Genomic DNA, 25682 nt, shown 5'->3' on the forward strand with positions numbered 1-25682 from the left:
CATCCTTCTCTCAAGTGTTTTAATGTTAACACTAATACTATAAATCAACGTGTCCTCTACTATCCTATAACATTGATGGGAACCGGTTTACTCTATGCTTGTCTTGTACAAAATGTATTAATGCATGTTGATTTTCGTCCTTTTAATATTGATTTGTCATTTCATGACTGTATCCAACAACCTATATCTGAGAAAACTAAAATTGATTGTAAAATAACAGCAAAGTTTCATGTGTTTATAAGACTCACTGAATTATACAGGTGGGGTTTTTGGTCAACATGATCAATTGGGTCTATTACTGTGTCTGATGCAGTCATGCACATGCCTGCTTTGCCTGTTGTCACCACTAGTGGGAGCTGTTGCCTAAAGAATACTGCAAGCAAACAAAAAGAAAATAGAGCCAATACGACAGCTCAGAAAACAGCTCTCCAACATGCAACAATCACGTTCCACAGCCCGTAGAAGAAATAGGAAAGACTCAGGAAGAGCCCTTGAAGGAAAATGCAACCAAAATGATTGCGCCAACATTACCGATCAAGAAAACCCAGCTCACCGAAATTTTACAAAAACAATGATGGGAAACCTCCTTCCAACACAACTTCTGGCCCGTGTACACAGTCTTATACAGCATTAAGGGTCATTGAAATGCCATTTACTAGCTCCTTGCTCCTCAGTGGTAGCTCTTGGTCAAGGATTACTTTTAGCTCCTGCTCAGACAACCTTTTCTTTCAAGACCTGAAGATGGTGTGTTAAAACCGCAAACATTTTTTTTTAAAGGTTTACTTTGCCAAATAAGTTATCGGGAAAGAGCTTTTATCAAATTGTATTAATGTACTGGTCATTTGGAAAGTGATGTATTGTATGGATTGAAGAACAGGGTGTAATTTCAAACACAAATGACTTACAGAGTAAGCAATAACAGATTGGAGGCAGTCCTTTAGTAAGGTGCCTTTAAGTAGGAGCATTGTTTGTTTGGGTGGTGTGTACTGGGTGATAAGGGGTAAAGTGGGAACGAGGGAGAGGGAATTGTGGATATTTGACTTTTAAACATTGATTGTACAGGGTGATCCCGAAGGTGGAATGCAGGGAAGGCGGGTTAATCGGACTAGGAGGGTGGAAGGGTTTGAGGAACTCCTTCCATTGCTAGCAGATGGAGTCTGAGCCATGTTTTTAAATGTTCCCACTGGAAATATGGCTTTGATGTCCTGGGGAAAGTATTACAGTGGAGTGAGGCAAGCCGGAAAAAAATAAAATCAGCAAAAGTTGGAAAAGACACTGGGTGGAGCAGAGGGGTGGGACCCGGGCCAGTCATGAAGAGAGTTTTGAGAGGGAGAGATGAGTTTGGTGAGATTAAGTCAGAGGTATAGTGTGGGGGCAGGGAAGACCATGGATGGATGGATTTAGAGAGGAGTACCAGACATTTTAGAGCAAAATTGTATTGCGAGCCACCAAGCGTGGTAATGGTAGGTAGAGGTGAAGGACTATCTGGATTGGTTGAAAGGGTGCATGACTTTGAGGGGAGAAAAGGAGTAGAGGATTAGGCCAAGAAGGATGGTGCAGTAATCCAATTTGCTGAGCACAAGAGTAAATTTCTATGTTTAAAAGGTGGAGTCTGGCTTCAGTGGTAGTGGGTTTGATGAGCTAGAAGAATTGCAGGTTGCCATCAAAGAGAACCCCAAAGGTGCAGGCCATTGGTGAGAAGATCATGGACAAAAGATGGAAGAGTGGGATTGGCTCTGGAGGAAGGGAGATTTGAGCATGAGGCAGCATAGTGTTATCTAGTAGCTAATAGTGATTAGGCAGTGGCTTATTTATTCAGAGACTGCAAGGGTGAATTAGGAATGAAATAAGATCTGGAGCATTGTCAACAAGCCGAGGGAGCAAATGAGTTGGCGGAGGGAAAATGTATATAGGAAGAAGATGCTTGAGAAATGCCCACTGAGTGGGGGAGTCGTTGTAGAGGGGTTGAGTTCCAGGAGATAGAGAAGTAGCGGAGTCTAGTAAGAGGACACCCAGTCAAGTACAGTAGTCTTGAGGCCAAGGAGGGAAAGTTTGAGGGGGTGTGAGCCACTGTCTTCAGTGAAGGAGAAGGCATAGAAGGAAGAGAATTGAGAAGAGGTGAAGGTGGTGGGCAGTGGAAAGCAAAATTGGCACATGGGTGAGAGCAGTCTCAGTGGAGTGTTTGAACCTGAATCCAGTAAGGACCAAAGACTGTAGCAAGGCCTTCCATTCACTTTTTGAAAAAGGATGTGCCAAATTAGCCGGTGCTGTGGTTATCTGGACTTCTAAAGCGCAGCAGTCGCCCGCGTTAAAAAAATTACAAAATAAAAATAAAATGTTTTAGCATTATGGCGGAAAAGGAGATGGGCTTCAATGGAATGAATAGAGAAACGAAGCATATTCCAAAGAAGAGAGGCAGCAATAGAAAAAGTAAAGTCACCAATTCGAGTACTGCAGAACCGGGGGACCGGAATGGACAGAGTATTCGCAGAAAGAGCATAGGACGGAATGTATCATGCAGAAATTCTGCCCCTTCCCACCCCCAACCATATAATCCATGATGGACAATGCAGGGGGTCTTACAATTGGTTCTGCCCACTACAGGGCACCAATGAAGGGTGCGTAAAAGTGGAGAGATGTGTAAAGTAAGAGGAACCAACAGACGCTCTTGAGCTTAGTTCTGATGAATTTGGAGGCAGTGGAGCAGATTGAGCCAGATATAAAGAATTGCAATAGTCAAGATGATCAAATACAGCAGCAGATGCAACAGGCGCACAAAAGATGAGGTGGTAAAATAGGAATAACCCTGCCAAGGACTTTTAGTTTAAAGTGGCCAATCTGACAGACTGAGCTAATTTGAGCCCCCATAGATAAATGAAGCCGTGATCTTGACGCCCAGGTCTTTCACAGTGGTCACTGGAGAGGGGAATGCCAAGGTAGGGTGGCCAGAAATCCAAAGTCCAAAGAGAGAAAGCAGTGGGTGTGGCCCACCATCACCGTTGAGCTTGAGCCAGTTAAGGTGCATCCAGTTGCCCACTGACAAGGCACAAGCAAAGACAGGTGGCAGTCTCAGATTGACGGAGCTCCAAACGGACCACGATTTGTGTGTCGTCGGCATATATAGCACACTGAAAGCCATAGGATTCAATACATTTTGCCACCGGCTGAACATAAACATTAAATAAAATGGGGGAAAAGAGCATTGTCCTGGGGACACCACAAGTGAGTGGGACAGAAGCCGACGGAAAGGGGGCAAAGGGAGAACAGAGCAATCGATAAGAAAGGAGTGAAGCCAGGAGAGTACCTGTTGGAGATGCCAGCCCCAGTCAGACAGCTCAGCAGGATTGTGTGGTCAACATTATGACGGCTGCTGACAGAGAGCATCCACACCACCACAGTCCACCAGCCTGGCTAGGTTGTCAACCACTGAGACAAGCACAGACTCTGTGCCGCCGCCAGGACGAAAGCCAGATTGTGAATAGGGTCACAAAAGGAAGTGCCTTGATATGATATATGATATGGCATTTGTAACGCGCCTACACACACAAGTGTTTCAAGGCGCGACGAGGCAGGGAGGGGGGGGGGACAAGGGGAGACAGACAACGATCCTACTAGGCCAGGTGTCATTCAGATCACGCAAGTGCAAGGAATGAGGAAAGTCGAGGAGTAATGAGAGCTTCAAGTAATTGCATGGAGGAAAAAAAAAAGAAAAAAAAAGGGGAAGAAACGAGTCGCAAAGATCCTGCGACAGAGGAGTGGAACTGGGGAATGGGGGTGGGGGGTTGGGGTAGTGGTAGGGGAGCTGAAAGAGAGGGACTGCACAATTTAAAAACGTTCTTTATACAGATTAAGGGCCGTTTTTGTACCGTTAGTAAAATAATCACGTTTAGCAGCCAAAAAGCCTTTGCGATATGGGAGGTTGCAATCCTGCAAGAGTACTTAGCAAATGGACATTAATTCAGATGCCATATCCTTTCCGCCAGCCAACGAAGCAGGCGGAACTCTGCAAGTTGATGGGTAAATCAGGGTTGAGAAGGATGTGCCCGAGGTTTCAGAAGTTTTAGGGGAGCAGAGTGATTAGCAGCAGTCATAAAGGCTAAAAAGACAGAGGCTCGAAATCCACAAAGAGGGACAGGTAGTCTCAATAAAATCAAGCACTTTCGGAACAGCACAAACCGTTACTGATGCCCAAGTCTGACAAGGGTGAAAAGGGTGCCGGGACGGTCCAGGGAAGAACCATAGAGAAAGGAATAATTAAGTAGTTGTTGCATAAAACCAGGATGGAAGGATAGACTTTAGTCAGGGCGGCCGTAGCAAAAAAAAGATTGAGTGTTTTTCCATGGGTATGGGTAGATTCAGCTACAAGCTCACGAAGTCCAAAATCTGCCATGGTATTATAAAAGGAAGTCGTTTGGGCAACACACAGATGAATTGAGTGACCAGCTATGATCAGATTGGAGAAACACATTTTAAGATCAGCAGTGAGTTCAAGAAACATAGACGGAAGGAGGAAGCAGGATGAGGGGGGGGACGATATACAACCAAGACATAACAGGTCCATGATGTGGACAGAGAGACCGCGACAAGCATGGCCTCCATCTGTAGATTATGTTCTGAAGTGACAGGAGGGGACACAAATCAAAGCGAGGCCACCCCCAGGGTGAGCTGAATTCCTATCCAAATGGACGCTAGTATAGGAGGGAGGTAGTGCATGAACCAGAGCTGTATCAGGTTTCTGTAGCAGCTCATGGGTCTAGAAAGTGAGCCACCAGAGATCATGCATTGAAGAGAAAGCAATTTACCTGCTGGGGGCCTGCAATCAGTAGAGGCCAATGGTGTAGACCGATGAAATCCAGTAAGGAGTATATGATCAGGGGAGCATACTGCAAAAGGAGATTACGGTCATATTTTTAAAAAAGAATTGCATAAAAATGGTGCACAGGACCGTGAACCTGCTAAGGCACAGATAGGCGCGACTGGCACGCAACTGCGCAAGTTTGCTGTGCTTCCTAGGTGCAACTTGTGAGCGAGGGCACATGGTATCGCCGTGAACAGGCGGGTGGATGAGGCCAGGCACCTTCTGCCGCCAAGTCATTATACAATTTAAGAAATATAAAATTCAAACAATAAAAATGGTGTGTAATAAGTAAAAGAAAAAAGACAAAGCGGCGCCCAGTCGAAGAATTCCAATCCTAAAAGGAAAATAAAAAAGTACATGTGGCAAATGAAAAGAAAGAAATAAACAGAAGGACGGCACAAGGCACCAGGCTAATACTGTGTTTAATCCTTTGAGGGCATTGTTTCAAAGAAAATGTCACTTGCCTGTGAATAGTGTCACAGATGGCCTGTATTTATTTGAAGAGCAAAAATGAATATATAGATGTCAAACAACTGATAAAAAAAAAAAAAATATATATATATATATATATATATATATATATATATATATAACCAGGGGGTAAGTGATATGTGGTAGTGTGGCAAGGGGAGAGCCATAGAGGCAAGGGGAGAGCCATAGTAAGGAGGGAGAGATTAGGAGTTAAAAAAGGAGAACATCAAAAGGGACAGAGGGGTAGAGCGAGGCAGGGAGAGACAAAAGAGCTAGAGGAAGAAAGGGCCAAAAGAAGAAGGGAGCGGAAGAATATAAAATAAGTGCGAGGAGTACAAGAACATGCAAGTAAGACTGAGTGTTTGGCAGGCACCTCTTGTACTAAAATTGCATTGGACTAACGTTAGGATTCACCCAGCTATAAGTGCGAGAGAGAGAGACATCGCAATTAGGCCATCTGATAGGACAGTTTTTCTGATGTGCTACCAACGTCATCAAAACCATTCAACTGAGGCAGTACAAGACTCCACTCTTAGTATAAGGCTGTACCACCAGAGTACATGGTAGCGTAGACAGAGCAACCAGGTTTATCTTGGAGGGAGAGAGGGCTGTAGAATCAATACAGATGAAATCCAAAGAAACAAATAATGATTTAAATACAGGTAGGCCCAGATAAATCTAGGGGTAAAAGCAATAACACATTATATGAAACCACATTTATAAAGACACAACACTATACTTGAAGTTACACAGACCAAAGTATAAACCTTATTTGGAATACCTAACAGTAGTTCTAGGGAAGTCAAAACACATTCATTATAGGTCACACCTATTCTTGGTGAGTAAAATCGAATGGTTACTTTCACAATTACATTCAGTAATGCAAGGGCAGTATACCCTACCAGTTGTACAGTGACTCAGTACAAATCACATAATCAGTCAACTGGACAATATACTTTTTGTGAAAAGAGGAACACTTCAGGTACAGTAAAAACCAATAACTACTTTTGTGATAACACACAGTTATGCTAGGTGAGTCTAAGGATATAATATTCAATTACAGGTGCTATTTAGATCAGTGAAACACAGATTGAGATAAGCAGTAACTCTTGTTATTTATTTTTGGGGTGGCACACAGCTAACTCAAGGTTAGTAAAACCCATATATTTTTTATAACTATGAAGTCCAGGTTAGATCTTTCCCCAACTATACAAGTGACTGATGTAGGACTTATAAGGTGCAGTTAGAACCACAAACTCTGGGTTAGATAGCACAGGGAAAGTAAACCCTAATGTTACATTTTACTGAATGACCGAAGTTATTCTAGGTAGGCAACAACCTAGATACAGACTTTTCTGGACAGGCTAACAGCAAGTCAGGAAAGCAAGACCCAGTTGGGGGGGGGGGGGGGGGGACACCCATACAATTATCCTAACAGGACTAATATGGTGAAAACCTACACATTACTTCTGGAAAGAGGCACAACCTAATCACAGGCGATTAATATACCTTCACATCTACTTTCTATTAGCATGGTAAAACAGTTTAAGGAAAGAAAAGATGTTAACCATACTTTTAAGAATAGTGCATCACACATCCAAGGTAAGTAGGAATGTTTGTAACCATTCACTTAGAGTTACAGTTACCAACCAACTCTTTACAAGTAAGTAACTTTTAAACACTTATTTTCTAGGGAAAAGTCTCAATCCCTTAAGTCTTTCCCTTTTCTTGGAGCAGGAGTGTTCTCAGTGGCAGAAGTGGGGGTCCCTAGGATCTAGTGTCCAACAGGCAGTGTCAGGATAGGTTCTTGAGTAGCAAAAGGAAGACTGGGCAAACGAGCGAGTACTTTACTTCTGAGTTAGAAGAGGGTCCAGGGGCTTCGGAGAAGAGACTAGCAGGATTCTAGCATTGGGACTGGGTGCACTGGATGAGACCCCCCCGCCCCCAATCACAGAAAACACCCCACAGCTACACAGAAATCCTAACAGGCTTAAGGTAAGTACATACCCAAGCCAACACAGTACCTCAGCATTGAAGAAGATTTTGCAACAAAGGGACTTCAGGGTCTGCAGCCAAATACCCAGTCAGTGGATTCCTTGTTGTGGTGACTGAAAGCAAGACCTCAGAAGGAACTTGCAGCAGGGAGGTTTTCCTCGCAGCTGAACGCGGTTCTGCGGATTTGGCGCCTTTTCAAGTAACAGAAGACAGAAAATTGCAGTTGAATTCTCGTCGTTACAAGGTCCAGATTTGTGCCTTTGGAGATCCACCAAGATGCCCACCAGGTTTCAGCGAGATTTGGAAGACTGTGCACCGCACAGTGGCTCGAAGTCCCAGGGTATTGGTGTATTGCAGCAATGCGTGCGATGGCTCAAAAATGCAGGTCTTCTTGAGTCTAGTGGATCTCACCAGGCTCTGGGTCAGAATCCCCAGGTCGATAAGGAAGGGATGCAGCAGGCTCTCCGGTCATTGGAAATCGTTCAGCCACTTTTCCTTCATCATCCTCTTCAGTATCGGTTCCAGTGTCGACTTTGTCTTCAGCTTCCAGGTTTGCAGTATTTAACAGGAACTACAGCACAACCTCTGCATTCTCGCCTCACATTTTACAAGAAGGGGTGGTCTGGCTGTCCAATCAGGACAGCCAGCCCCCCCACTGGGATTTGTCCCCATTCAGGCAAGGAGGAAGACAAAGGGCTGTAGAGTTTTGGACTCCTCCCCCGCTTCCTGCCCTCACAGACAGATGCCTGGGCTTCCTGCCCTCACAGAGACGCTTGGGCAGGAAAGATTAAAAAAAAAATAATAATAATAATCACACAAAGAAATTTCCCGCCCTGGATGTCAGGGGAAGGAACAAGAACCACTAAAATGCTGAAAAAACAAGACAGATGCCATTTTGGTAAAATGTGCACCCTTGGTGCCTGTACTGCAGCTGTAAATACAGCCCGGCGGTAAGGGTGCACCAAACCAATACAAGGTATCACTGCCACCAGACATTGAAGGTAAGCTTGTCCCTGTAACAAAATTGTTACAGTTTTAATGTGAAAGGGGATACATTGCATCTCCCCAGAACTCCACATAAGGTAGGGTGTGCTGGCTTCACAGAATAAAATGTAAAAGGGATCCAAAGATCCTTTCTACCCTTGGGAACAGTAGTTGACTCACGGCTAGCAAGAAGTTAAAAGGGGAGCCCCCAGAGCAACCCAGCAATAACAGGCACTTATTGCCAATAAGTTAGGATAACTTTAAAAAGCCAGTATGGAGAGTCTTAAAAAGGACACCCATAAAAATAGTAAATGATTCTGAGTGCGGAAAAAGGTCCCCACACAGAGGTATTAAGGAAATAGTCCCACTAGTAAAGCAAAAGATTCTGGAAGATTACCAGTTTTGTACAAATCTTACCCAACACCATCAAAACCAGCTACCCAGTGGTTAAACAGTACCACTTACCGATCTCGATTGACCATCATAGGGTTGAGGGATGCCTAGAGTAGGGAGGGAACCACCTAGGTAAGAAGAGAAAGAGAAAGAGCCCTTAGCTATCCCCCCTTCTGAATTCCTTCAATAAAAACCTTTGAACTGTCTTTAAGATTTGATGTGTTTGAGGCTGTAACACTATTCACAGGCAAGTACCCTTTCTTTGGAAAATGTCCCTCAATGGCAGGAAAGGGACAACATCTCCCTTAACCACTCCTTTTTTGTGAGTAATCTAGATTTTTATGTACATCCTCCAACAGTGTGTTATTACCCAAAATGAGTGTCTTAAAGCAGGGGTAAAAATATCAAGTTGCAAGCTACTAGCCAGGCATACATGTTCACCTACCCACTCAATTATCTATATGCCCAGAGACCATGTCTTACTGGCCAAAATAATCAATTATATCTAGCCAATGGCTATTGGCGAAGGCACATTTTTATGCCTGTATCGAAGTCTAGTTTGAGGTCCTTGTGTAGTCTCATTTATTGTTATGGTTATACCTTACCAGAAGAATCTTATGACATCACGACATCCCCATTACTTATGGTCTAAACTCGGTCCTTGACCACATTTATCAATGGCTCCCAAGGCCCTTTCAAACATCCTCGAGGGTGTCCATTATCTTAATTCAGCATGTACCAATCCCCCCCCCCCAGTTCAAGGACAGCCATCTGGTATTGTGACACCGTCAAGTCCATGCAAACACATGCATCGATTCCCCTACTACACATGTTCTGGGGAGCTAGGCGACTGCCAGAATGCATATAATTCAGAGTCAGAATGATCACTCCCACCCACTCTAGCACCTTAGCCAGTAAGGTGCTCCTCCCCCAAGGATACGGCAACTGAGTTAGCGTAGATCGTCAGTCCCGGAATTCCCTGTATGTACAATTGTCCTTTCCTGAAGCCTGCAGAATTACATCCAGTTTCCTTCTTTAATTAGATCAGCTACCCAACGTACACCACAAGGGCGTCACTGGGCTTGCTGCCTATTTGAACCATTTGGTTGTTCCAGATGGAAGCCTCTGCATAAACGTAGGGATGCATGCATCCAATTCATTCGTTTGGTAATACCTGTTGGGATAGAACAATGGGTCCAGCACACTGCAAAGGCATTTATTTCTGTGGTCATTTTAAGCTCTGTGCCCAGGTGGACCCATTTACTCAACAAATGGTCAAAACCCTTGCGCCCCTAACCTGCGCCCATTCCTCCTCCCTCTTCAACCTCTGTTTGAGCTGGGATCTTCCAGCTGGCTTTAAAATAGCAACTCTCATCACACCAATCCTTGGCAAGCTGTTGGCTGACCTAAATAGCCCCACCATCTATTGGCCTATCTTTCTTCTCTCCCAATTTACAAAACCTCTAGAGTGTGTGATCTTCAAAAGGCTCACCAGACACTTGGAAGTCGATGGGCTCTGTGAAACCTGCAAGTACGAATTTCGTGGTCATCACTCCCAGGAAATAGCATCGATCCAGGTCTCTAAACTTCTCACTAGGCTACAGTAAAACAAGGTTTACTTTCTTATTGGGCCAGAACGTGGGCCCCAATTTCTTGGAGTGAAGCAGTGGGCCTAGTCCATGGCTCAAAGATTAACTGCAGTATTTCTGGTATATGCTATAAAGAACAGCACACGAGAATGTATTGCTATTCTCGACTCAACCGGCAGAGAACGAGATGTGTGCATAGAAAGATACGCAGTCAAATGATTTGGAATTAGCCAGCTGCTGGTCATAAAGCAGCAATTGGCAATAGAGTGGGAGCCAACCCCGGTACCAAATAAAAGGTGACTATTCATATTATAATGCTAATTGCCGTACGTCACTGGTGCTCATAGATACTCCGGAATTGGCAATAGGGTTTCTTGGCACAGCAGTGCTGATATTTAAGTTTATTTGAGGGAGGTTTGAGGATTTCATCCTCGTCTCAAAGAAAAGTGGGAGGGTCATGCAATTATAACTATGATCACTTTCATGCCAAAGGTGTATGCTGATCACCTCATGTTGATTTCAAGAACTAAATACGAGCAGCAAGCCCACCAATAGTGACAGAAGGGAGCTATACACAACCACTTACATTACATAAAAAGTAATTGAGAATTAGCGGTTTTCCCTGGTTTAGGCCGAAATTAAATCTATACCGTCAAACTAGGTTTTTCCAGCAAAAGACTACCTTGAACATCTTACTCACACTCATTTTATACAGACCATTCATAATGCCCTTTAATCTTTCATTGTCACACATGGACTGATCTACTGGCAAAATAGTAGTTTATCACGGGTTCTTGAAACAAATCATACACGACAAATCAATGTTATCTAGAACCTCTCAAATTCTGTTAACATAACACAAATCCCCTCAACATATATCTGCAATTATTCTACTCAAATTCCTTGGTGCTCCTTTGCCCATCGCAGGTACACCTGCCAACACACTTGAATGACAACAGTCCCCAAGACAGGAAAGCCAGTGATATCCACCCAGTATGGATTATTAGAAACCACGGGTTAAAATGTCACTGTTCAGAATTTCATCCCTGTGGACTCAGCCTTTTTAAGGCTTCCCACGCAGTTCTACAGATGAATACTCCTTCAACGTCCAACAATTGTATATTATTAAGATAAGTATTAAGATTAACTGTCACACCCAAAAGAAAAATTGTAAAAAAATAAAAATAAAAAAATAAATAAATGCAAACAAGCACCAGATTACTTCTGCTTGACAACAGAAACACAACAGCCTACTTGCTGTTGACACGCCGCTTTAAAAAGGGGGTTATAACAGGCATACATATGAACATCAAACACCCTGAGATTACCATCACCACACTTCCCGGAACCCAGATGCTTCACACACCTTTTCACAACCCAATAATGTGAGATTGTTTAAATTAACAAATGTTTAAACACGATACTTATTAACCACAAAATTAATCAAACATTCCATGACGTCATTACCATGAAGACCAGTCAAAACCAACATTTTTAAATACTTAGCTTCACACATTCTTTAAAATCCCCTAGATCTGTAGATCAGATACCTATAAAGGAATGGCACAAGATGCCCTTCAACATCTGATGCACTTCATATTTAATCATTTTCTTCCAATCTAATTGGTAGGTTTCACAGGTATGCTACCCTTGAGTCCAGGGCTATCCTCTCTTAAGAGGACATTGACACTGTAAGGACATTGACACCCACAATCAACAAGGACGTGTCCTGGGGCAACTAGAATATTCCCAAATGATCTACCATCCAAGTTAGATACATTAAAGTCTGGTTTATGAAAAATATTTTGATTCCCCTCAAATAAATCAGCTCTGATCTAAGCCAACTCTCACATCTGACCCTGTCCCATTCACTCGTCCAACGCTCAAACACCCTCCCATTTCACACATTCAACATCATCCACCTGTTCCTAGCACACACACACCCTGTAGCTCTTCAATGCCACAATTATCGCATTTACCTGTTCCTCTCCAGCTCTTCAGTTTCTTCCACCCTCTCCCCCAAATATGCCAACTTGTCCTATTCTATTCAGGATATTCTAATTCAGCCTGCGTTTTTCAAGTGGGCAAGAGAATGAGAAGGGGAATAGAGAGAGAGGAAGCAATTAAGAGTGTGTGCCATCGATGATAAGCAAGAAGAAATAGGACGAGAAAGGGTGAGAGGGTAAGAAATAAAGTGATTGTCAGCAAGGACGAGAGGAGTGGTAGCGAGAGAGGGTGGGAAATAGAGGAGGTAGGGTTAGAGGGACGGGGTTGGTTTCATGAGTGGGGGTAAAGAGAGGGGGTAGACAGTGTGGGGAAAGGGTGCACACAGTGGTGGTAGGGAGGATCGGTGGGTAGAGAGACGGGGTGGAGTGGGTGGAGTTGGTGGGTGCTGGCAGAAAAAATAAAAGACAAAAGCAGCCTAGGGAAGACTCATCAAAAGTAGCCCAAACAAAACCCAATCAGCCCATGTAATGCAGGTGAGGCTAGAGTGAGTAGAGTGGCAGCCTCGGGAGGACTAAAAACAGATCCACCATCAAAAGTAGCCCAAAAAAAAAAGAAAAAATAACTATTTATAGCCCAATCTCACAAACAATAAATCACTGCACAGCTGTGAATGGAAAGCACGAGACCTGACTTGCTTCTTACAAAGCTGCGGATTAGGTACAGTAGGAGTTTGGAAAAAGGAACTTTAGAGAGTTGGCATTTTCATGTCATACCATTGCCAGTTGCTATGCCAACCAGATATTGTCAGTTTAGAACCTCCTTCCCTCTCTCTCTGTAACGAGGGTTTCGGCAATTTTGTGGCACAAGCACCACAAAAATGTGTCAAAACCAAAAAGTGTGTAGAAGAAATGGCCTTTAAAGAATACTTTATTGATATTTTATTTGTATTGCGCTCGTACATAAGCGTTTCAGAGCGCGACGAGGGGAGTGAGGGAAACAAGGGAGAACCAAAATAACATTTTACTAGGCCCAGTGACACTGAGAACGTGCATGGGAGAGGGAAAGGGGAAAGTGAGGGAAAGGGGAAAGTGCTGAGCAAACGAATAACAAATAAATAATAAAAAGCAACAAACAGTGGTGGTGCAGCCAGCAAGTGCTAGGTTTAAGACAAGTGCGGAAATAAGGAGGTGAGGGGGGGACTGTAGGGTTACAGATACTGACCCCAGTGCAAGGGATTGCCAGGAGGGAGTGCGGGTGGGTGGCAGAGTGAGCAGGTACCTGGGCCCGAAATCAGGGTAAACAGGTGCACGATGCCGAGACAGAACAGATCAGCAGGGGAAGAGGAGGAGCGAAGGCAGAAGCAAAGAGAAGGTCTTGAGGTGCTTCCGGAACCATAGATGGTTCTCAAGTCCACTGATATCCATGATGTCCACTACATCGACATGCAAAAAAAGGGGTTGCTTATATGTGGATATCAAACTAATATTATGCATTACAGCAGTGTTTTAGGCTAGGGGGTGCTATGTCAGGTGACAAATTAAGGGAACCTAGTATTTAGTCAGTTCCTTTGGACCTTCCTTCTGTTTGCCCACTAACACCTTAACTGTACTACCAATCAGTAATGCATCATGAACTAACAACTGACAAATCCAACCATGTAGCACAACCAACCACAGCAACACCATGTTGGCAGTTCCATAAAGATGTGCGTTTTCTATTTAAGGCCCATCGTGTTTTGGGATTGGTCAGTGACTCAATGAGCATTAAATTGCACCATTGGTGGCTAATTTAACACTAGATCCCCCATAATTATTTCTGCACAATGGGAATGTGGCACCATACAAGCAAAGTTTCTGAAGCTTGCCCTTACTCTACCATTTGATACCCCCCACCTCTAGTTGTGCTACCGGGCAGAGTTTATAGCACTCATGGGTACTGCTAGGCGTGCACTTACTGGGGGATGCAAAAATCTCAGGGTTTATTTTTAAATGTAGGCAGATCTGGTTCCTAACATTGAGGTTCGTACCTCACAGTTAAGCATACATGCCAACACTCCCGATTAATAGGGCAAACTCCCAATTTGTCTATCAGAATTGTTGCTATTTTTTTTTACTTTCTCGCTCCTAAAATAACCCTAACCACATTGCAATTCAATGGAAATGTGTATTCTCCCGCTTTCGGATTCAGAAACTCACTCCCAGGTGATACAATGTTGGCATCTAGGAAGTAAACACACCCCTTTTATAGCCAGCTAGGCCACTTCCATGGCCCTGCTGGAAGTTTCGGCGTCAATTGAGGGGATTGAGGTGTTAATGGCCCGAGCGAATATAAACAACAAGCTTGATGGTGCCAGCAACCAAGTGTTTACTTCCCTGTGGCGGCGTGCTGAAAAGTACGCCGATAACTGCCAAGGTAGGAAAACTAGACGCTAGTGAGTAAAAACATGGGATAGTAGGCCGTTAACGGTACAAATTGCGTATTACCAAGTAGTACACCAAAATTTCACGAAATCGGAGCGTGCACGCGGCCCACTTCGTATATAAAAACTGCTCGCTTACCTTCTCTAGAGAAAAGCACACTACAGCCCCAAACTCTTCCCTAAAGAAAGGGACCACCCCTCTATAAACCTCCCGAGGAGGGTAAGCGTTGTTTCGTTCCGGGTTAGCAGTGGCAGTGACAGCACAAACCCATGAAACAATCAAATCAGAAAATTGACAGGAATAAAGGATTTAAGTGTTTTGCTGTTAGAACATAGCATTCGATTCTGAATTCAGCTTTGCAGCAAAGAAGTGGAGGACGGGAGAGGAACGAAAAACACCCACACATGTGTTCACTTATAGTGGATACAGTCGCCATCTAATTTGAGAATTGTTTGTAGGTGTCGAGTAGTACCTGGAAACAAGTCTCCGGCTCAGCAGGTCCGGTTGGATAAATCGCCCTGTGTGTGAAAATGGGTGGTGAAAGCAAGTGCTTATTCATCTCCAGAAAACCCCAGGTGTTGTGTTTTGAGAAATATCCCACTCACACCTCCTTTTAGTGTAATCGGAAAATAGAGATGCGTTATGTATTTAAGAATGCATTACTGGACGAAGATGTAAGAGTTTCTGTAATTTGACCAACAGGGGTCGCTTAATACCTGCTGATGAACTCTAAAATTGGGTGTTCGGACCCACATTTCAGAACACGGATTCGTGCTTCCAAAATAATGAAGGCTGAGGCAGGATCAACAAAAAGTGAACACGTTCTAACAGTTTTCTGTTTGCATAGGGCAGTGGTCTTCAAACTGTGGGGCTGCCCCCCTAGGGGTCCTGAAGGATGACCTAGGTGGGTGTGAGTGTTGTAAATAAAGATGACACACTGGAGGGTTTAGCTGCATGGTGGTTCATTCTTTCACCTGGAAACTATTTACATTGAACAGTTGCTTCACTGTTCTAGGAGCAAAAGCAGTCTTTGATGATGAGCATACGTCTCTCAGTCTCTACATATGAGGAGTAACCGGGAGCCTTTACTGCTCCAGCTGGGCTCCTCTCTCATTTGCGTGCGTACTCTCGCCATGAGTCTTGTGATGCCCTTTGGATGGCAGGCTCTCACGAGACTCATTCACCACATACCTCCTTTTGCTGAGTTGCATTGTCCACAGTGGCAGCGCACCTTTGATAAATCTGTTGCTCCTCTAGACCAATCGATTGGCTAGGGAAGGATAAAGAGAGGCCTTGATCTGCTTGATGTTGTTTCCCATCAAGAATTTCTCCATTTCCCTGGATACCAACTGTAACCCATTGTCCGTAACAATCTGTTTGGGCAATCCATCCCTTTGGAATATTGCAGTCAGTACCTCAATGACTGTTGCTGTGGTAAGGTCCCACACAAATTCAGCATCCACCCATTTGGAAAGGTTATCGATCGTCACAATTCCATATCTCTGTCTGGGCCTGATGGCTTCTAACGGGCCTATGAAGTCCAATCCCAACTTGTGACACACACCCGCCGTTATCTCTGTCAGAATCATTGGTGCTTGTCTTACTTTCAGGCGTTTGTCGCTATTTAAACATTCATGGCACCGCTCCATCATCATTTGGATGTCGTGGTCCATACACGGCCACCAGTATGCATCCCTGAAATGGCATTGTTTCATGCTGCTCCCGAGGTGTCCTGAATGAGCTCTGCACAAGATTATTTTCCTAATTTCCGCTGGTGATATGACTTGATCTCTGCTCTGAAGTAAGCCACCTGCCTTGTATAGCTCATCTGCTACCTTCCAGAATGGTCTTAGCCCCTGTGGGACAGCTCTCTCATCGGGCCACGCTTCTCGGACCCATTCTGCTATCTTCCGTATCGCTGGATCTATATACGACCCATCTTAGCGGGGGCATCCTAACGCCCTTTACCTCCCCCCCACTGCACACCCAACCAACCCCTAGTCCTGGTGTCGTGTAGGCCGGCACATCCACCCCTGCCCCTCCCCCACCCTCCCCCCCACCCTTTCTGACGTGCCGGCCTTCCCTCCTCAGCATTCCCTGTGCAAGAAATAATAGGCGGAGACCAGTTGTACGATTGGAAGTGTTAATGCCACAGCAGCTTTATTTTGCATAAAGTCTTGGAGTTATCTTACATACGATCCGTAATTCACCACACCACAGGTTCTTCTACTCCGTGTGAGGTTACCTAGGGTCTCCCCCCCCCGCCGTCGGCGTCGTACGGACGCCTCTGGGGTACCCCGGCCCTGTCTATCTTCTCTCTACCCCTTGGTCATCTGTCGTTGATTGCCACTTGCCCCCATCGATATTGTTTTGTTCTCCTCTTAACTTTGGTCCGTTGACCCAAATGCAGCTCTGCCCGCCCCCTCCCCTCTCTGAGTCCCCAACGTCCCCTTCTATCTACCGCAGGCCGCCCCTTGGCGCCTTGCGACTGCAAGATTCCTATACAGACACCACCGACAGTGTCCCAATGCATCTCATACTCCCCATACATACAACGGGCCGACCCCGCCCTCCGGTGCCGACCCACCACTTTCTCCCTGCCTAAAAAGTCATCGTCCTGCGATGTCCATATGTACTAGTGTCCCATACTACTTTGACTCACAGTCCCACCTTCTTCTCTAGCACAGCCTCTACTCGAGACCCTCATCCCCAAATTCCTTCCCCCCCCGGCAGGCTTCCCTTGAAGACCTTTGTTGTATTTTTGAGCTTCGTTCTTTTGATCCCCCCCGCCCCTCTCTTTTGGGTTTGGAATGGTTTCCAAGACCCCTATCTCCCTCCCCTTTTTCCCAGGGCCTCCCCTGAGTCTAGTACTCCTGGGGCACCGTAAGATCTAATCTGTTGGCTGTGCATTCCCCTATGGGCCTGACAGCGCTTTGCTACAGGGATCGCAATGTAACTCCTCCAAGACTCTCTGCGGGCTGCCGGCGGCAGAGAGTTCCCCCCTTTTCCCTTCGGGCATCTCATCCCCTCACCCTGCTAATCTCCTGCTCGACCCCACCACCCCCCCCATGCCCCCCCCGCCTCATTACCCATGCCTCCCCCTTGGCCGCCCCTTATGTGCAACCCACCTTTCTTAATGCTTCCATCCATTCCAAGCACATAAGTGCTGTCCCCACTTTGTTTGAGTGGGTTTGCAATTAGTTCCAGTGAATTCGAGTGGATTCTCTACTGCCCCCTTCAGGAGATGCCTCTCCGTTAATCCGCACTGAGCTCTTGCGGCACGTTACCTTGTGATGCTTAACTGGTTGGTTAAATAGAACTGTCTTGCCCTACAGATCATGCTTGAATGTGGTATTTGTGCTCTCACCCTTGCCCCCCCCCCCAATTCCCGGTGTCTGGTTCCGTACCCCTTAATACTGTGCCCCCTTACTCCCTCTTTCGCCGGAACGAGCACCCCAATCCCCAGCCATTCTCTGCACGGGGTGCGGGGGCTCGAAGCGAATGTGTGGTGCTCCGTGTGGTCTTGCTCCCAACATTGGTCAAAACTATTGGCCGCATAGTGAAGTAACTCGTCAGCAGTGCCATGGAAGTGGTTTAAGGTTGAATTCATATATAAAGAAATTGCGCTGTTTTAAAATATTATTTTGTACCTTTCCTTTGGTTGGAGCTCAACTTAGTTCAGTCTTAACACTTACCCACCAGGCATTGCGAGCTCTTTGTCCCCCCAGCTCTTACTCTCGTCTCCCCCCCCCTGACATAACATTTTCTTACCCTACAACGCCACGCGCCCCCTGAAGGAGCTCCATGCCAGGTAATTCACCACAAGCCCTGCGCCGCGCAGAGTTTGAATATTTTTGCTATAGCATTTTCCGCCAACGGAACATTGGTCGTGGCGCTGCTATCCCCCGCAATTTTTTGCCTTAGGGAGAAAAGGATCCAACATGTGCGCCCTACCTTACTCCTTTTTGCCCCGCCATTGCCCTAGCTGTTTGAGTACTCCGCACCATTGTAATATCTAACAGCTCCGTTTGGGTGACTGCAGGCATTTTCCTGTTTTACTTTACCTGTTTTCGGGCTGTTGTGTCTCTTCGTCTTCCGACCTATATGCGTCCTATTGCCTAAACCTATTATTAACTCACTAAACGCAAGTGCATTTGCCCTTCTGTACCCAGGACCGTCGTCTTGTAACTGTGGGCCCACCTTTACCTTATGTTGTTCCCACACGTGGCTACCTTGAAAACAAAAGACAAATTGTGTTAGTATAGGTCATGAGACATTAATTTACTTCACCCTCATAACGGCCACCCTCTGCAAACCAGTGCTACCTCCTTTCCTCACTGTACACTGAACTCCGACTGAAAACCCGGACTGAAAAGCCCCCGTCCAGCCGAACAGTTAACAAAACATTACCATGTGACCTTTTCTTCCTTTGCACAATCGTTTGCTAGCAATACCCTGCATTTGTGATGACTTGTTTGATCCTTGGTACATATAATCTCATACAGTAATCCTATCCGTGGCTAATCCGTATGTAATACACACTTTCCAACCTTTTGGAAACCCCCGCCAACCCTTTGCACCTCGGTCCAAGCCACGCAGCCACGCCGACTACCCATGCAGCCCACCGTCGCTTGGACCATGTGCCCCTGCCAACTGGAGTGTGGTAGCTCCCAACTACCCGCCATCATGCCTCTGGCCGGGGGTCCCCGACAAAGGTCATGTTCTCCCGGTTCCTCCACTTTGCGGCCTCTCTTCATACGCTGAACTTTGCTCGCATTGGTCTACTGTCTGCACTGCCCACCCCCCACCCACCTTCTCCCAAACTAGCCGCCATTGGCCCCGAGGTTACCCAACCGGGCCTCCGACCTCCGCACGCCGCGGGCCTCTCTGTTACCCGTTCATGTATATATACCATTTGTGCATTTCACTCATTGCGCTCCATATCTTGCTATGATGCCATTTACTCCCCCCCCAAATTCACTGCGAACCCCATGCACCTCAGCCCATGGAAACCAGCCCCCCTTTGCAACAAGTTCCCATCGACTAATGCCTGTACGTAATCCAAATACAGCTGCACTCATTCATCTCTTTAAAACGACGTCCAGAGTAGCACAACAATGAGGCATACCTTGACAATGAGAGCCCGCCTGAAACGCAGGTGCCCATACAATGATTGGGCTCTCCACAGAGCGAACCCACTGTCCGTTGGCCTATTTTTTTTTTTTTTTGTCTTTGGAAGTCAGTGCCCGACTGAACGCGCTTTCAACCGAGGCCCCGTCCTTCATGGTGCACTTCACATTAATATTCACCATGTTAACCTAAAGGCTATCCCTCTCACTGGGGCGAGCCTTCAGGTGAACTGCCATCTCTTTCACCCACCTCAAACCTCGCGTTTGGACCAGCTGTGCTGTGTGCGCTTTCTGGGCCAGTTTAACTGTGTGCATCTAACATACACTTGTGTATAGGCGCGTTATAAATGCCGTATCATATCCTGCTTTCTTCCACACTGTATGGTGCCGGTGTGCATTGCCCTTCCCCCATCTAACTCACCACCCCCACCCACCCCATCCCCCTGCGATTTCTCTGCACAAATCTGATCCCAACTACAACCCCAGCAATTCCCCACGCTGCAGAACGTATCCAACCATATCTGTTTGCATTTTCTTTCGCTAAACCGTACCCGCCATGTTAGTGCATGTTTGCTGGCATCATACATACAAGCCCCGATTTTGTAAATGCCCGTTGTGCCCTCATTTCCCACGGCGAATAATGCTCGCTTTGGCGCCCTAACACACAACTCTTGGTCACTCAAATCTCTTGTTTGACCCTCGCGCTTGCCGCCCTTACTTACGCGGTTCCGCCACCCCTCCCCCCCCACTACCTTTGAAACGGCATGCAAAACTCCCAAAGCGACACACACACATAGCCTTGCCAGCACCAGTTTTATCTCAAACTTGCTATCCCCTGCGCTCGGGCCCCAAACTGAGGTCACTGGGTGACCCTTTAATTTCCCGCCCGCCATGAAACCACAGAGCCGAATGATGACCAGAACTATGGCCCTGTGCGGCTTGTCCAAGGTCACACCATGTGCACACCCGTTTACCTCGCGGGTAAGTTGCGTTTGTGTAAGTGCAAAGGTAGCGTGGACTAGGCTTACCCTCATGCTGTTCTAGCCTGTGGATCACCCCGAACGCCGCAGCGCGCGCATGACCCACTGAGTTATCCGACTAGTTCTGAGCTCGTGGGGCCACATATTCATCACATTAAGCGCCCCTTCTTTCTCTCAACGCCCTGGCAATATTCGCTGCTCACACAAAATTTCCGTTCTACCTAGAATTTGACTCTGATCTTATGGACCCCCCCACCACGAAGACTTCCTACAACTTTATTTCTTTCAGGTAACGTCATTTTTGTAAAAGCAAGGCACTATAACCACCTAGCCTCCCCTCATACGTTTAGGTAACAATGCTATTGTTGCGCTTTAATGCAGCAAAGAATACTGCGAGAGATGCAGGAGCAGCAGAGGGACCCTTGACCTACCACGCTACCCGCCATTGCCCACGCGGTGCCCAATGCAGTAATCCCCTTGAACCTTCCTCAACCCTACTCATAGCCCTACACGTGCTGCCTATCTGAGATAGCGCGCATCATGCGGTACCCCCCCCTGCCTACTTGCATATTGCTCAACATATTATTATTATCGGCATTATTTCTTTATTTAAATTTTTTTTTTATTTTTTTTTTTATTCTATTACAATTGTTTACTAGCAGTAACTTACCTTTTCTTCGTTAATGCTCCGAACCGAAGCACTCACAGGACTCCTTCAGCCACCACTTGCATCGACTGGAACTCGGCCCACAGTGAACACCGACCCGGGACACCTTCCCCTTCTTCCCGGAACTGGTCAACTCCTTCACTGGAACCGCAGGAACGACCCGCCCTGGACCGCTTCCTTCTTCGCACTGGCACACGAACACATCGGCAACGTTGCCGAGGAGCCGACAAAGAGATAAAACAAAATCCATGCTTCTTCTTGGAGCACACGTGGCGGGAGCAGGAACCGGGGGAAGTGATCGCTCGTGTGACGATCCTACCCTTTTGTAGGGTCTTCTCCCCCGGCTTCCTGCTCCCGCCAGCCCCCCCTCCCCCAACCAAGTCCATGTTCCCCAGCCACTTCCGGGGCGGCCCCCTCCCCCTCCGCCCCCCGTGGTCGTGAGTTGGCCCCTCCTCCCACTCCCCCGTGGGACTGGCGGAGGAGGAAGAAAGGGGGGAGGGGGAGTCTCTGGCCCGGCAACCCCCACTAAGGGGCGGCACCTGCCATGCCGCGTCCTGCGGCGCATTCGCCCGCCATTCCACTAGTTCTCACCCATCTCCATGTGCATCTTACAGCTCAGGTCGCCAATGGAAGCCACCACACATTCATCTTTTAAGAATGTCGACCTTGCTCCGACTGACTCTGGCAGCCTTGACATGCAGTCGGCCTGTGTATTTGTCCATCCTGCTATCTGTCCTATGTTGTACGTGTTTCCTGCATCTTACCAGCTATGCATGCTAACCTTGGAGTGGACGTTTTGGTGCCTTTTGGGCTCAGCATGTGCATTAGTGGTTTGTGATCGGTGAGGAGTGTGAATCAGGTGCCCCACACTTGGGTCCCAAAGTATTCCACTGCCCAGGCGCACGCCAACAATTCCTTTTTGATTGTTGAATAGTTCCTTTCAGCATCTGACAGCGCCTTAGATGCAAGTGCTATCACACGTTCAGCGTCACCCTGCTTTTGGGTGAGGTTTGCGCCCGGCCCATACACACTGGCATCCGTTGTGATGAGTGTGTTCCAGTGGGGATTGAAAGGGCGAAGGCACGGTGCTCCTATTATTCTCTCTTTCACTTCGCACAACACAAAGGACAATGGACTAACACCAGAGCCGTTTACCTGACATGTCCCTATACAAGGGTCAGGCGAAGTCAGGCAATTGATTAGAATTGCACACAACTGACGGTCCTTTCCCTTCCCCACACGGATAAAAGGTGGAGCCAGAGAGCACAGTACAAGCACGGCAGATAGCCCAACGAGACGGCTAATCTGACGCGGCAGTTCAAGCAAAGGAGAAAGGCAGCAGGAATCGAGAGGGTTGCGATGAGAGAAGTGACCTTGCCCTTTTCGTCCCAGACCTGCAGAACCTGTGTGGAAGAGAGCCTAAAACCGCAAACAATAGCACAAGTGTCCTGCAGCAGATGTCAATGGTAGATGGGGCAACCCTACGCCCATAAGCAGGAGCAAGGGGAACTCCCGCAACCATGGTACCGCCTTGACTCCAATGAAGAAGAAAAGGCAAGCTGTTCATCACAGCCAGTGAGTCGAAAGGGAAAACAATATGAACCGGGCTGTGTTGAGTGACAATCGCAAAGTGGCAAATTTGAACTAAGTTGTGTAAAGGACTGTAACAAGTATTGAAGGGGAGATCAGCTGCTCGAGAGACTCTGGTGGAGCCCCATATGAGAGAAACTATAGATACCAGAAGGCCACAGGAGAGCCAGCGGAATAGGTCCAAGTAGTGATACTGACGGTAAAGCAAAATCCCTCTACAATAGAGAGACTTTGATCTACAAACTGAGTGAAAGAAAGGAACTTGAATCCCGCAGTGAGAAGAAACAAGGGAAGCAAATCCCAAGAGGGGCAAAGTGTAAAGTCCCAAGATGCAGTGTGTTTGGAACTGTTTAAAAAGACATTTAGATTTGTGGAACACGATACAGGAGGGGTCAGCACCCAGAAGAGGGGGACCCAGGGGTGAATCCATCCCCTAGCGAACATTGGAACCAAACTTTTCATTTGTTAAAGGAACTTTTGTTCTGTTATTTGAACGCGTCAGGTCCTCAAAGGCAAGAGACTTTCAAGTGAGACAAGACTTGGCCATTGACGGCCCTAATAGCTGAAATCGCGAGCGTGTGTCCTGAGAGCTGCCATTAGAACGGTTGTCTTGAGCTGGAGAAGCCTGAGACTGTACTGTGCTCCAAGCTCCCATCTTAGCCTGTGTCCAAAATGTGAGGAAGGGAGACCCAAGACACTGCATCCTGACATATTATTTGAGAACACTTCTTTCTTTTCTTGAGAACTATCCCACACCCCTTTTTATATTAGTTGTGAGGTTTGGCAATAGGTTTTTTAGTATAGGCCTTTTTCTTTTGACACCATGCCACTAGGACTGCCTTATTTTCATTTGATGGTGGACGCTTGCTCCCATCCTAGATTTAGGTTTAGAATAAGCATTTTTCCAACCTGAATACAGCATTAATTGTTCAATAAACACCCTTGAACTGTCATCACTTGTGTCTGTCTTACTTGTTGTCTCCATGAGTTCCTCACACTTCCTTGAATGCACCCTCTTGTGTTTGATGCCACACATATTCCACCCCTTTCTTCAACAGTTCTCTTAAGGGCACTGCCACTTCTGAGGACCTTGGCACAAACTTGGCGTAGTATTTAGCCAGGCCTAATAAGGACCTCAATTCCTCCTTGTTGGTTGGTCCGTAGCCTTTGTTATGGATTGAAGTAAGTTTTTCTTAGGACTGATGCCCTCTCTGGATATTGTGTACCCTAAGTACTTCACCTCATTGACCCTGATTATGCACTTCTCATTCCACAACCGTACCCCAGCGTCTTGTAGCTTGTGAAGTACTTTCCTCAAAATGATATCATGTATTTCTATATCTTACACGTGTATCAGAATGTCATCTTGAACATAGGATGCGTTGCTGATGTTCCTTAATAAAGAGTCCATAATGCGCTGGAAGGCTGACTCAGCGAGGATAGCCCAAATGTCATTCTGGTGTACAGAAATGTGCCAAATGGGGTAATAAACGCTGTCAGAAGTCTTGACTCTTGATGTGACGTGATCTGATGGTATGCATCCCGCATGTACAATTTAGAAAAAGATTTATCATCAAAATGAGATCATTGATGCTGGGAGTGGGTAACTGTCAGTGATGACTTACACGTTCAGGCTGTGTACGTCTATGCACACTCTCAAGTAATTTGAGCCTTGCTTCTTTATAAGCACCACTGGGCTCAGCCATTCTGATGACTCTACGGTATCTGTGGTTCCTTCTTTGACTATTTTCTTCAACTGTGCCTGTAGTTCTTGATGCCCTGTGGCTGGCACCAGTCTAACTTTGTGTTTGACTGTGATGGCATCTGACATAGTTTGATTTTTGTGCACAAAGTTTTTAATTCTGCCCAGTCCATTGGAAAACAACCTTGGAAAGTCATCTCTCGATACCAACGCTTCTCTGACTGCCACTGAGAGAACTTGATCTTCTGTGCTCGGGTCGAGTTCATGTCCAATTTCGCCTGGTCGTCCCACCCTAGTATGGCAAGACTCTCTTCCGCAAAGTATAACTTTGTATGCCTTCCTTTGAATTCCACAGTACTGTTGATGTAACCCAACAGAGGAACAGGTGTGCCACCGAACACAGTGGGTCTGTGTTTCGTTTTCAAGACTTTATTCTTTTTCTGGTCCACCATTTGGTTTATAGTCATAATTTAGAAAACAATAATGTCGAAAGTCATTTTTTAGAAAAATAAAAGTCGAAAAAAAAATGTTGAATTTATTTTTCAATACTTTTTTTTTTAATGGGGGGTTCTCCCCCTAACACCTCTTTTGTTATTTATTTTAAATTGTACCCATTTTTTATACTTAACAAAGCCAAAAAATACATATAAATAAAAAATAATACATTCAACATTTATTTTTTCGACATTATTTTTTCGACATTTTTGTCATTCGACATTATTTTTTCTAAATTATGACTGACCACCCCACCATTTCCATGTCTATACGAATTGGTAAAATGGTATAGTCTGATCCGGAGGTGGCCAAGGCTCTGATTTCATTTCCGTTGACTATGATCACACAGTACAGCTTTTCTATCCTTGCGGTTGAGCTTTTGACCATGATTATAGTCAGCTTGCCCCCTCTGACGATTCGTCACGTCTTGTTTCACTGCTCACTTCTATCGATGTAACCTTG

The 25682-nt window shown here is 46.0% G+C and overlaps 1 protein-coding gene across 1 annotated transcript in view; it reads right to left on the bottom strand.

Moving 5' to 3' along the window:
- Positions 1 to 14846, bottom strand: part of LOC138491402 (zinc finger protein 79-like) — a 95508-nt gene extending 80662 nt beyond the window's left edge. The window contains exon 1 of the mRNA XM_069617913.1: positions 14796 to 14846. The gene's annotated coding sequence lies outside the window, so the exon portion shown is untranslated. The remainder of the gene's footprint in view (positions 1 to 14795) is intronic.
- Between the last annotated feature and the right edge of the window lie 10836 nt (positions 14847 to 25682).

Source organism: Ambystoma mexicanum, chromosome 10 (assembly GCF_040938575.1).
Source record: "Ambystoma mexicanum isolate Mex_15411 chromosome 10, UKY_AmexF1_1, whole genome shotgun sequence".
In the NCBI taxonomy this organism is placed as follows: Eukaryota; Metazoa; Chordata; class Amphibia; order Caudata; family Ambystomatidae; genus Ambystoma; species Ambystoma mexicanum.